Below are 11,296 nucleotides of genomic sequence, written 5' to 3'. Positions count from 1 at the left end.
AATAAATTTCCAAGTAAAGAATCAATCTTGCATTCCTGAAATAAATCCTGCTTGATCATAGTATATTCCTTTTAACATGCTTACTGTTGCATAATAATGTTTTATATGAGATTTGTTTGTTAGTTTTCATAACTTTGATCGGTTGAAAGTTTTCTTTCTGAGCAATGTTTTTAGGGTTCTGCATTGATGTTTTTATTACTGCAGAAAAAAAAATTGGAAGCTTTCCTCTCTTTTCTGTAGTCTGCAACAATTTGAAATAGAATGAGAATTAGCTGTTCTTTAAAAGTTTGTTAGGAGTTTTTCTGTGAATCAGTTAAGCCTTGGGACTTTTTTGGAGGGGGTAGAGAGATGAAGCTATTTCACACATTTCTTTATTTCTTCTACAGTAATTGATCATTCAGATTACATCTCTCTTCTGAAGTCAGTTTTACAATGTCACATCTTCATCTCAACCAGATTTTGAAATTAATTTGGAAAAGTTGTCAGTCAAAGCCATTTGAAATGATTTCTTAAATTTCTTCTGTATTTACAATTATTTCTTTTCTGTGTTTATATTCTCTCCTTTCCTGATTGTATTACTTAATAGTTTATCCATTTTACTGTATGTGGGCATGTTGTTGTTGCATTATATTTAAAAGCCATTTTTTAGATTTGTTAGCTCTCCATATGTTCTATATGCTAATTAAATAACTTTTGCTTTAATGTTTACTTTTCTGATTCCTTATGTTTACCTTATTAATCTCTAATATCATGAGTTGGATTCTTAATTCATTCTTCTTGTTTATTCATATGAGTATTTAAATATGACTTCACTGATGATTCCTGCTTTAACTGAATCATGTGGTTCTTATATGTAGGGTTTTATTGTCAGTTTTCAGACATTTTTCAATTTTGCTTTATGAATATTCTTTTTGACCTAATAGGTGTTTGAGTTTTTAAATTTTCAAGTGGTGGGTGGTTTTTGTTTTCTGATTTGTTCTGTTGCATTGAGATCAAGTATTAATAATATTTTCAGTACTGCTTCTTCTTGGAGTTTCTTGGTGTTTACTTTGAAGCTTAAATATGTCTTTCTCTAATGACTATTCATTTGATATCTAATAATAAAAATAATCAGTTTTCAAGTTATAGGATTTAATATATATCCATTTGAGCCACCATATTAATTTTTAGGCCTCTTTATGTATAATGTTTGTATATATTTATGTATAATGTTTGTACTTTTGATATGTTATGGACTAAAGCGAAGTAACTGTATTTCTTATTACATCACTTGTAGTTTTTGCTTTAGAAATAGTGATAAATTTTGGTAAGGAGACACTGAGAGCTTCTTTGTGGTTTGTACCTTTTCATATTATAAAGAGTTTATTTGTCTTAGTTAACACTGTGTGCTGAACCAAATGTTAGTCTGAGATTAGGATCACAGTTCCGGTTTCTTTTTGTTTTTATTATACTTGCTATGCATTTGCCTATCTTTTTGTTCTCAACTCTTCTGAATCTCTTTGCATTACCCATCTTTTATATAGCACACAATGGAGTTTTCTCTGTAATACTAGCTACACATCTTTTTCTTCTAATAGTTGAGATTAGACCATTAACATTAAATGATATGATAAATATGTTTGATCTTAGGTTTGTTACTTTGTTTGGTTTCTGTTTTATTACTTTCAAATACTTTTACCATGTAACTTATTTTTATTGCTTTATGTGTGTATGTTTTTTCTGATAAATTTGAAGATTTATGGATTTTTTTGTACTTGCTTATTGTTCCAAAGGTTTTCATAATTTCCTTTATCCTCCACTTCTTTAGCATTATCCATTAATTCTCTACCCTGAGTAACAATCTTATCCATCTTTCCTTCTTCTCTCTTGCTATTCAGTTTTAGAAGATAATCTTGCCTTTATTATATATATATTTTTTAGTATTAAACCTCCACCAATTTATTTTTTCCATTCAACTTCCTAGTTTTATTATTTTTAACTTTCTATTTTATATTGGACTAAGCCTCTTGAGAAACCTGTATGCAGGTCAGGAAGCACCAGTTAGAACTGGACATGGAACAACAGACTGGTTCCAAATAGGAAAAAGAGTATGTCAAGGCTATATATTGTCACCCTGCTTATTTAACTTATATGCAGAGTACATCATGAGAAACGCTGGGCTGGAAGAATCACAAGCTGGAATCAAGATTGCTAGGAGACATATCAATAACCTCAGATATGCAGATGACACCATCCTTATGGCAGAAAGTGAAGAAGAGCTAAAGAGCCTCTTGATGAAAGTGAAAGAGGAGAGTGAAAAAGTTGGCTTAAAGCTCAACATTCAGAAAACTAAGATCATGGCATCTGGTCCCATCAAACATGGCAAATAGATGGGAAAACAGTGGCTGGCTTTATTTTTCTGGGCTCCAAAATCACTGCAGATGGTGACTGCAGCCATGAAATTAAAAGACACTTACTCCTTGGAAGGAAAGTTATGACCAACCTAGACAGCGTATTAAAAAGCAGAGACATTACTTTGCCAACAAAGGTCCGGCTAGTCAAGGCTATGGCTTTTCCAGTGGTCATATATGGATGTAAGAGTTGGACTGTGAAGAAAGCTGAGCATCGAAGAATTGATGCTTTTGAACTGTGGTGTTGGAGAAGACTCTCGAGAGTCCCTTGGACTGCAAGGAGATCCAACCAGTCCATCTTAAAGGAGATCAATCCTGGGTGTTCACTGGAGGGACCGATGTTGAAGCTGAAAGTCCAGTACTTTGGTCATCTGATGCGAAGTGCTGACTCATTTGAAAGGACCCTTATGCTGGGAAAGATTGGGGGCAGGAGGAGAAGGGAATGACAGAGGATGAGATGGTTGGATGGCATAACCAACTAGATGAACATGAGTTTGGGTGGACTCTGGGAGTTGGTGATGGACAGGAAGACGTGGAGTGCTACGGTTCATGCGGTCGCGAAGAGTCAGACACAACTGAATGGCTGAACTGAACTAAAGTTGATTAACAATATTATGTTAGTTGCCTTTTTATAACCACCTTTTTGCATTAAACTTTTACTTTTTTCCATAATGTGTCAGCTTTAATTGATTGACTTCCGTCTATTTTGAGAAAAACACTGTGCTTAAGTTTTTTTTTTTTTATCTTCTATCTTCTCCAAGCTGTTGTTAGTTATAACATTTCTAATGTTTATATCACTATATTCTCTTATATCGGAGAAGGCAATGGCAACCTACTCCAGTACTCTTACCTGGAGAATCCCATGGATGGAGGAGCATGATAGGCTGCAGTCCCTGGGGTGGTACAGAGTCGGACACGCCTGACACAACTTAGCAGCAGCAGCAGCAGCAGCATTCTCTTCATACTTGTTTTAATCTTAATCCTGCCTTAAAGGGATTCAATTTTTGCCAGTGGTCTTTTGCCATAGTATTTCCCCAGTTATTTCTGAATTTGCTTAAGTTTACTTTATAGAAGATTCTTTATACATGAAGTTCTTATGTGAAATAGTCTCTGAATTATTTAATGTTTTAAACTGTTGATTATCTTTTAATGTCTAAATGGCATTTTGGCTGCTGTTGCTGCTAAGTTGCTTTAGTCATGTCCAACTCTGTGCAACCCCATAGATGGCAGCCCAGCAGGCTCCACCATCCCTGGGATTCTCCAACCAAGAATACTGGAGTGGGTTGCCATTTCCTTCTCCAATGCATGTTGGCTAGTTTCTGATTATAGGGGCTTCCCTGGTAAAAAAGTCCACCTGGGTTCAATCCCTGGGTTGGGAAGATCCCCTGGAGAAAGGAAAATCTACCCACTCCAGTATTCTGGCCTGGAGAAATTCATGGATTGTACAGTCCATGGGGTCGCAAAGAGTTGGCCATGACTGAGCAACTTTCACTTTCACTTAGATTACAGGATGACACTGTTCTTCAGGATCTTGTAGGTTGTGTATTGGCTTGAAGAAGTTTAAGGTAACCAGATTTAAAAATTTTAATTACTGTTTAAGGTACTCAGCCATTTTGCCAGGAGAAACTTTGTATTCTTTGTTTTGGTATTCTTTTAATCTATTTATTTCTACTTAGAGGATAATTGCTTTACAATATTGTGTTGATTTCTGCCATACATCAGTGTGAATCAGCCATAGGTATACACATGTCCCCTCCTTCCTGAATCCCCATCCCACCTCCCACCCCATCTCAGCCTTCTAGGTTGTCACAGAGCCCCAGTTAGTGCTCCCTGTGTCATATTCTAATAGTTTCTCAGTACTAAGTACTCAAAGTCATTATATTCTGGGAATACTGTACCTTCCCTGTAGGATGATAAAATTCTTTTGTTATTAAAAATTTTTTTTTCTTTATGTATTTTAACATTTGCCCTATTTCATTACTTCAGTTTTCTTTTTCTGAGACTCCAATTATGTACATGTTGGAATTCTTTTTTCTTTTTTTTTGCTTGTCTATTAGTGCTTGAGTTCTTTGTTTCTCTGCTTCCTCCTCATCTTTTTCTTTTCCCTCTCTCCTCTCCTCTCTCACGCTCATCTTTTCTTTCTTTCTTCCTTCCATTTGATTTTACTCATTTTTAAAATTTCTGTCCTTTGTATCTCTTACTGTATTTCAGCAGTGTCTGTACTCTCTTAATATGCCTAATTCATACTCATTTCTTAATTTTAATTTTTTTTCACTGTTTTTGCAGATCTCTGGGAACTCCTATCTCTTGTCCAGTTTCCTATTTTTCCTCTGGGGTCCTTTATTACAAGTTATGTTCTTGCTTCTTAGAAGTAATTGTCCTCTTAATAGTAGTAGTAACATTTAATTAGATATTTGTCATAGTTTTCATCTACTTCACTGAAACCTTTTTGCAAAAATATTTTGGTGAGTCTTCTTCATCTATCACTACGTTTGTGACTCCTTTTTTAGTTTTTTTTTTTAATAGTATCTCTATATATTATCCTTATCTGTCCTTTACAAATTCACCCTGAAGTGGAAAATGTATCATCTTCTGAACCCACCATTTGCAGGAGGTTTCTATGTATGAGCAGGGAAGACCCGAGATCATGTTTTAGCTGAGTAGGAATTTTCTGTTTGACCCAGGTAAATTGAGATTTTGTTTAGCCTTACCTCTCCCCAGTTAACAGAAAGAGCCAGCTGTGGGGTGGTTCATGATACAAGCTCTCTTTTCTCCTCACTGCCATAAGTTGCCTCCTGCAAAGTTTAGCTTTACTACACTATTTTTATTTGGCTGGGATTCTTTTGTTTTTCAGAACCAAGTCATATCTGAGGAAACTCCCCTCTCTAGCTGGTTTGTTATTATTCATTCTGTAGTAGAGCAGACATTTAGATTTTTAATTTATGTTAGGGAAATAATAATTTAATAGGTCTCTATGATCTCTGCAGCTGAGGGAACTCCCCTCTTCATTCTTCTGCATATACCTCCACATGATCTATACTGCTATTGGTAGCCACTCCATCCATTTTCTGATATAAGGCTTCAACTGTATCCTAATTTCATCAGATATAGAGCTTTAATTTCTTACTCACATTCAACTAATTTCTTTGAGGGAGGAGAATTTCCAACAGGATAAAAGGAAAATACTAACTTTATACCACAATATTAGAACCAGAAATATTTCTGTTTCAGCAGCTTAACCTGAATATTTGATTAAAGTACTTCAGCCATGCTTTTCCATTTTGATCAGAAAAAATCATGTCTCATGTAACCCAGATTGACACTAGTGTTTCATTTACCAAACACTTATTCAGACCCCTTTTCTTCAACAAATTTTAATGATGTATTTCTGATTATTTTTAATAAAGATTAAATAAATAAAACCAATTTACCTTATAAAATTGATATTTTAGCCTTTATGCTAAAAGTAGGAAACAATGGTCCCCAAGATCTTATATGCAGAGTACATCATGAGAAATGCTGGGCTGGAGGAAGCACAAGCTGGAATCAAGATTGCCAGGAGAAATATCAATAACCTCAGATATGCAGATGACACCACCCTTAGGGCAGAAAGTGAAGAAGAACTAAAGAGCCTCTTGATGAAAGTGAAAGAGGAGAGTGAAAAAGTTGGCTTAAAGCTCAACATTCAGAAAACTAAGATCATGGCATCCGGTCCCATCACTTCATGGCAAATAGATGGGGAAACAGGGGAAACAGTGGCTGACTTTATTTTTCTGGTCTCCCAAATCACTGCAGATGGTGATCGTAGCCATGAAATTAAAAGACGCTTACTCCTCGGAAGGAAAGTTATGACCAACCTAGACAACATATTAAAAAGCAGAGACACTACTTTGCCAACAAAGGTCCATCTAGTCAAGGCTATGGTTTTTCCAGTGGCCATGTATGGATGTGAGAGTTGGACTATAAAGAAAGCTGAGCGCTGAAGAATTGATGCATTTGAACTGTGGTATTGGAGAAGACTCTTGAGAGTCCCTTGGACTGCAACGAGATCCAACCAGTCCATCCTAAAGGAGATCAGTCCTGGGTGTTCATTAGAAGGACTGATGTTGAAGCTGAAACTTCAGTACTTTGGCCACCTGATGTGAAGAGCTGACTCATTTGAAGGGACCCTGATGCTGGGAAAGACTGAGGTGGGGAGAAAGGATAACAGAGGATGGGATCGCTGGATGGCATCACCAACTAGATGGACATGGGTTTGGGTGGACTCTGGGAGTTGGTGATGGACAGGGAGGCCCGGCATGCTGCAATTCATGGGGTCACAAAGAGTTGGACACAGCTCAGCGATTGAACTGAACTGAAGATCTAGAGGACTAAACACCTAATTTTAAATTGTGTTTTTACTTTTCAGTAAAAACAATAATATGACTAGAAATATAGTTCCTTAGAACTGTTAATGTTTGATAACCAACCTGATTTCTGAATCAATTAGTCAAAGAGTGCTTATAGCTGCAAAATACAACCATATTGTTAGAGCAGCCTCATCAATGTATGAAATTAAGTCTAAGCTCACCATAATGACTAATTTAATTAAGAGAGTCTTTCTTAATTGGAGATACTATAATAGAAAATACCCCTAAATTATATGAATTGGAAATAAGAGGAAAACTCCTTAAAGGAATTCTCAGAAATTATATCAAAATAATAATAATAAATTCAGAAAGGACAGTCTATCACTTTCCTATTTCTTAAAACTCTTAAATATATTCCTATTCCTTTTAGAATAAAAATCAGAACTCCATGGGCTTCCCTGATGGCTCAGACAGTAAAGAATCTACCTGCAATGCAGGAGATGTGGGCTCAGTCCCTGGGTCGGAAATATCTCCTGGAGAAGGGAATGGCAACCTACTGCAGTATTCTTGTCTGGAGAATCCCATGGACAGAGGAGTCTGGAGGGCTACAGTCCACGGGGTCACAAAAAGTCGGACATGACTGGGCAACTAACACTTTCACTTTCAAGCATAATCAACCAAACTTTCTCTGGTTTGGCTCTTACCTACATCTCCAGCTCCATCTTCCATCATGCCTGTAAGTTGCCTTTTCTAGAACAGGAAATCTTGTCTATTTCCCTCATGCTTGGCATGTACTTTTCTGTTCTTGGGCCTTTGCACTTGTTTTCTCTCTGCCTATAGAAACTTGCCCATTATCTTTACTTATTTAACTAATATTCCTCTTCAGATCTCAGCTCAAGGGTCTCCTCTTCCAGGGAGCTTTCCCTGGCCTACAAGACTAGCTGTCTGCTGTATTTTCTCACAGAATCTATCCTTTTCTTTTGCAATTTTAATGTCTTCTCCACTAGCTATAAGGTCAGCAAACATGGCTGTTTTTGCTCAGTATTTTATTCCCAGTGCTCATCACAGTGACTTTCACATCATAGGCACTTTATAAATATTGGTTGAAAGAATTAATAATGATGCTTAGCATTTATTGATTGCTAACCTTGGGTCTGTCTAGTCACGGCTATGGTTTTACCAGTGGTCACGTATGGATGCAAGAGTTGGACTGTGAAGAAAGCTGAGCACCTAAGAATTGATGCTTTTGAACTGTGGTGTTGGAGAAGACTCTTGAGAATCCCTTGGACTGCAAGGAGATCCAACCAGTCCATTCTAAAGGAGATCAGTCCTGGGTGTTCATTAGAAGGACTGATGCTAAGGCTGAAACTCCAGTACTTTGGCCATCTCAAGTGAAGAGTTGACTCATTGGAAAAGACTCTGATGCTGGGAGGGACTGGGGGAAGGAGGAGAAGGGAATGACAGAGGATGAGATGGCTGGATGGAATCACCGACTCGATGGACATGAGTTTGAGTGAACTCTGGGAGATGGTGATGGACAGGGAGGCCTGGCTTGCTGCGATTCATGGGGTCGCAAAGAGTCGGACACGACTGAGCGACTGAAGTGAACTGAATTTTGGGTCAGATATCTGTGTTATTTTATTGGAGATGGAGATTTTTCTTTTAGCAATTATGAAGTAAAGCAAAGGAAAAAAAAAAGAAGAAAAGGAAATAAATGAATTTAATTAAATGTCCTTGAGGAAGAATTTTTGGTCTTGCAAAGTTTTGCATATTTACTTCTTATGTTGGTTGAATATGAAAGGTACCCAGGAGTCTAGAATTTGCATTGAAGGTATCTAAACTCTTAAGCTTATAAAAATATGCAAGGAATCTAATGATAGATTTTTAGAAGATATATTTGGCATTTTCTGCTTGTAATTGGATTAGGGTTACAAGCCAATCAAATTTTCCCACACATTTTTTTGTTGCCACCCTTGATCCTATACTAAACCAGAAAGCCTAAGGTAGCAAGGGGGGAATACATTTTTTTTTTCCCCTAGGGCTTTGTCTTCTGGAACCTAATGAGAAGTTTGCTTTGGCTTTTGATTTTTAATTTCTCATATTTATTCCACTTTGTGGCACCTTCTGGATATTCTCCTGTTCAGTGCTACTTTGAATTTTGAGAGAAGAAAGTGAAGTAGTAGGAGAAGGAAATGGCAACCCACTCCAGTATTCTTGTTTGGAGAATCCCATGGACAAAGGAGCCTGGTGGGCTACAGTTCATGGGATCTCAAAGAGTCAGACACAACTGAGCAACTAACACATAAGTGAAGTAATTAAGAATTACAGAAGGTTAGAGCTAGAAGAGGGTGTAGAAATTATCTGTTTGATACTTCTCATTTTACAGATGAAGAAACTGCTACCTGGACAGCATGCATGCCAGAACAGTGAAGAGAACTGTAGCTTCCACAGTCCATTCTCAACCATACCTGATCATGGAAAAAAGACAAGAGTTAGACCCAGTGTTGAACCTTGCTTATATATCAAAACTAATTTTCTCATAGACTTGGCTGAAACATAGAATTATTAAGAATATATGTTTTGAGAATACATGGATTTTATATAAACATCACAATGAAAACATAAAAGCATTTCAACTTTCAAGTCTATATTCTTTAAGTATGATTTTATATCATATAGAAGTTACCATTTTTGATCCACATGAAAACTGTACGGCAGAAAGCACATACAGATCTTTGCCATAAGTATGTCTGTGTTTAATTCCCAGCCCCTCCACTTACTAGCTGACATTGAAATAGAAGGGAAGGGGGCAGGGCACAACTTTAAAACACAGGCAAGGCCAGTGACATGGACATAGGACATGACAAAGACTGGTTAGAACCAAATGGGTCCAAGATGGTGGAAGAGTTGACTTCCAGTAGACCTCAAACCTCATTATGTGCTCACTGTAATACATTAGCATTCTAAATGACAAACCCACCAGCGCCATGCCAGTTCTGAGACCAACCAGAAGAGGTCAAAAAGTGGGCAGTGGCCCATTTCCTGGACATCTCCACCCCCTTAATAAGTGGAATAATCCCCCCACTTATTAGCCTATTAAATTACCCAGCCCATAAATATTAGCCCTGCCATATTTTGAAGCTTGCTCTCTCTCTGATCTTTTAAGATGGTCCACATTCTGTCTATGGTGTGCATGTGTCTCTAAATAAATCCGCTTCTTACTGTCATTTCATCTCAGAATTCTTTGCAATGAAGCAAAAACCTCAAATTCACCAGTAACAACACTTTGGGCAGAATACTTATACTTAGAACCTTGGTGTCATTATGTGAAAAATTAAAATATTGCTACCTGTTTAGAGCCAGACATTTTGGAGTGTGAAGTCAAGTGGGCCTTAGAAAGCATCACTATGAACAAAGCTAGTGGAGGTGGTGGAATTCCAGCTGAACTATTTCAAATCCTAAAAGATGATGCTGTGAAAGTGCTGCACTCATTATGCCAACAAATTTGGAAAACTCAGCAGTGGCCACAGGACTGGAAAAAGTGAGCTTTCATTCCAGTCAAGGGCAATGCCAAAGAATATTCAAACTACTGCACAATTGCACTCATTTCACAAGTTAGCAAAGTAATGCTCAAAATCCTCCAAGCTAGACTTCGACAGTACATGAACTAAGAACTTCCAAATGTCCTAGCTGGATTTAGAAAAGGCAGAGGAACCAAAGATCGAATTGTTAACATCTATTGGGTCATGGAAAAAGCAAGAGAATTGCAAAAAAAAAAGCATATGCTTCTGCTTCATTGACTACACTATAGCCTTTTACTGTGTGGATCACAGCAAACTGTGGAAAATTCTTAAAAATAGGAACACCAGACCACCTTACCTGCTTCCTGAGAAACCTGTATGCAGGTCAAGAAACAACAGTTATAACCAGACATGGAACAACGAACTGGTTCAAAATTGGAAAACAAGTATGAAAAGGCTATATGTTGTCACCCTGCTTATTTAAATTATATGTGGAGTACATCATGTGAAATGCTGGCCTGGATGAAGCACAAGCCAGAATCAAAGTTGCTGGGAGACATACAGGTAAGCTCAGATATGCAGAAGACACTACTCTTATGGCAGAAAGCAAAGAACTAAAGAGCCTCTTGAGGAAGGTGAAAGAGGAGAATGAAAAAGCTGGCTTAAAGCTCAACATTCAAAAATCCAAGATAATAGCATCCGGTGCTATCACTTCATGGCAGATAGATGGGGAAACAATGGAAACACAGTTCCTGCAGATGGTGACCACAGCCATGGAAGTAAAAGATGCTTGCTTCTTGGAAGAAAAGCTATAACAAACCTAGACAGCTTATTAAAAAGCAGAAATATTAGTTTGTCAACAAAGGTCCGTATAGTCAAAGCTATGATGTTTCCAGTAGTCAGTTGTGGATGTGAGAGTTGAACCATAAAGAAGGCTGAGTGCTGAAGAATTGATGCTTTTGAACTATGGTGCTGGAGAAGACTCTTGAGAGTCTCTTGTATGTAAGATCAAACCAGTCAATTCTAAAGGAAATCA

Source organism: Bos mutus, chromosome 5 (assembly GCF_027580195.1).
Source record: "Bos mutus isolate GX-2022 chromosome 5, NWIPB_WYAK_1.1, whole genome shotgun sequence".
Lineage (NCBI taxonomy): Eukaryota > Metazoa > Chordata > Mammalia > Artiodactyla > Bovidae > Bos > Bos mutus.
This window is presented reverse-complemented; position numbering follows the sequence as displayed.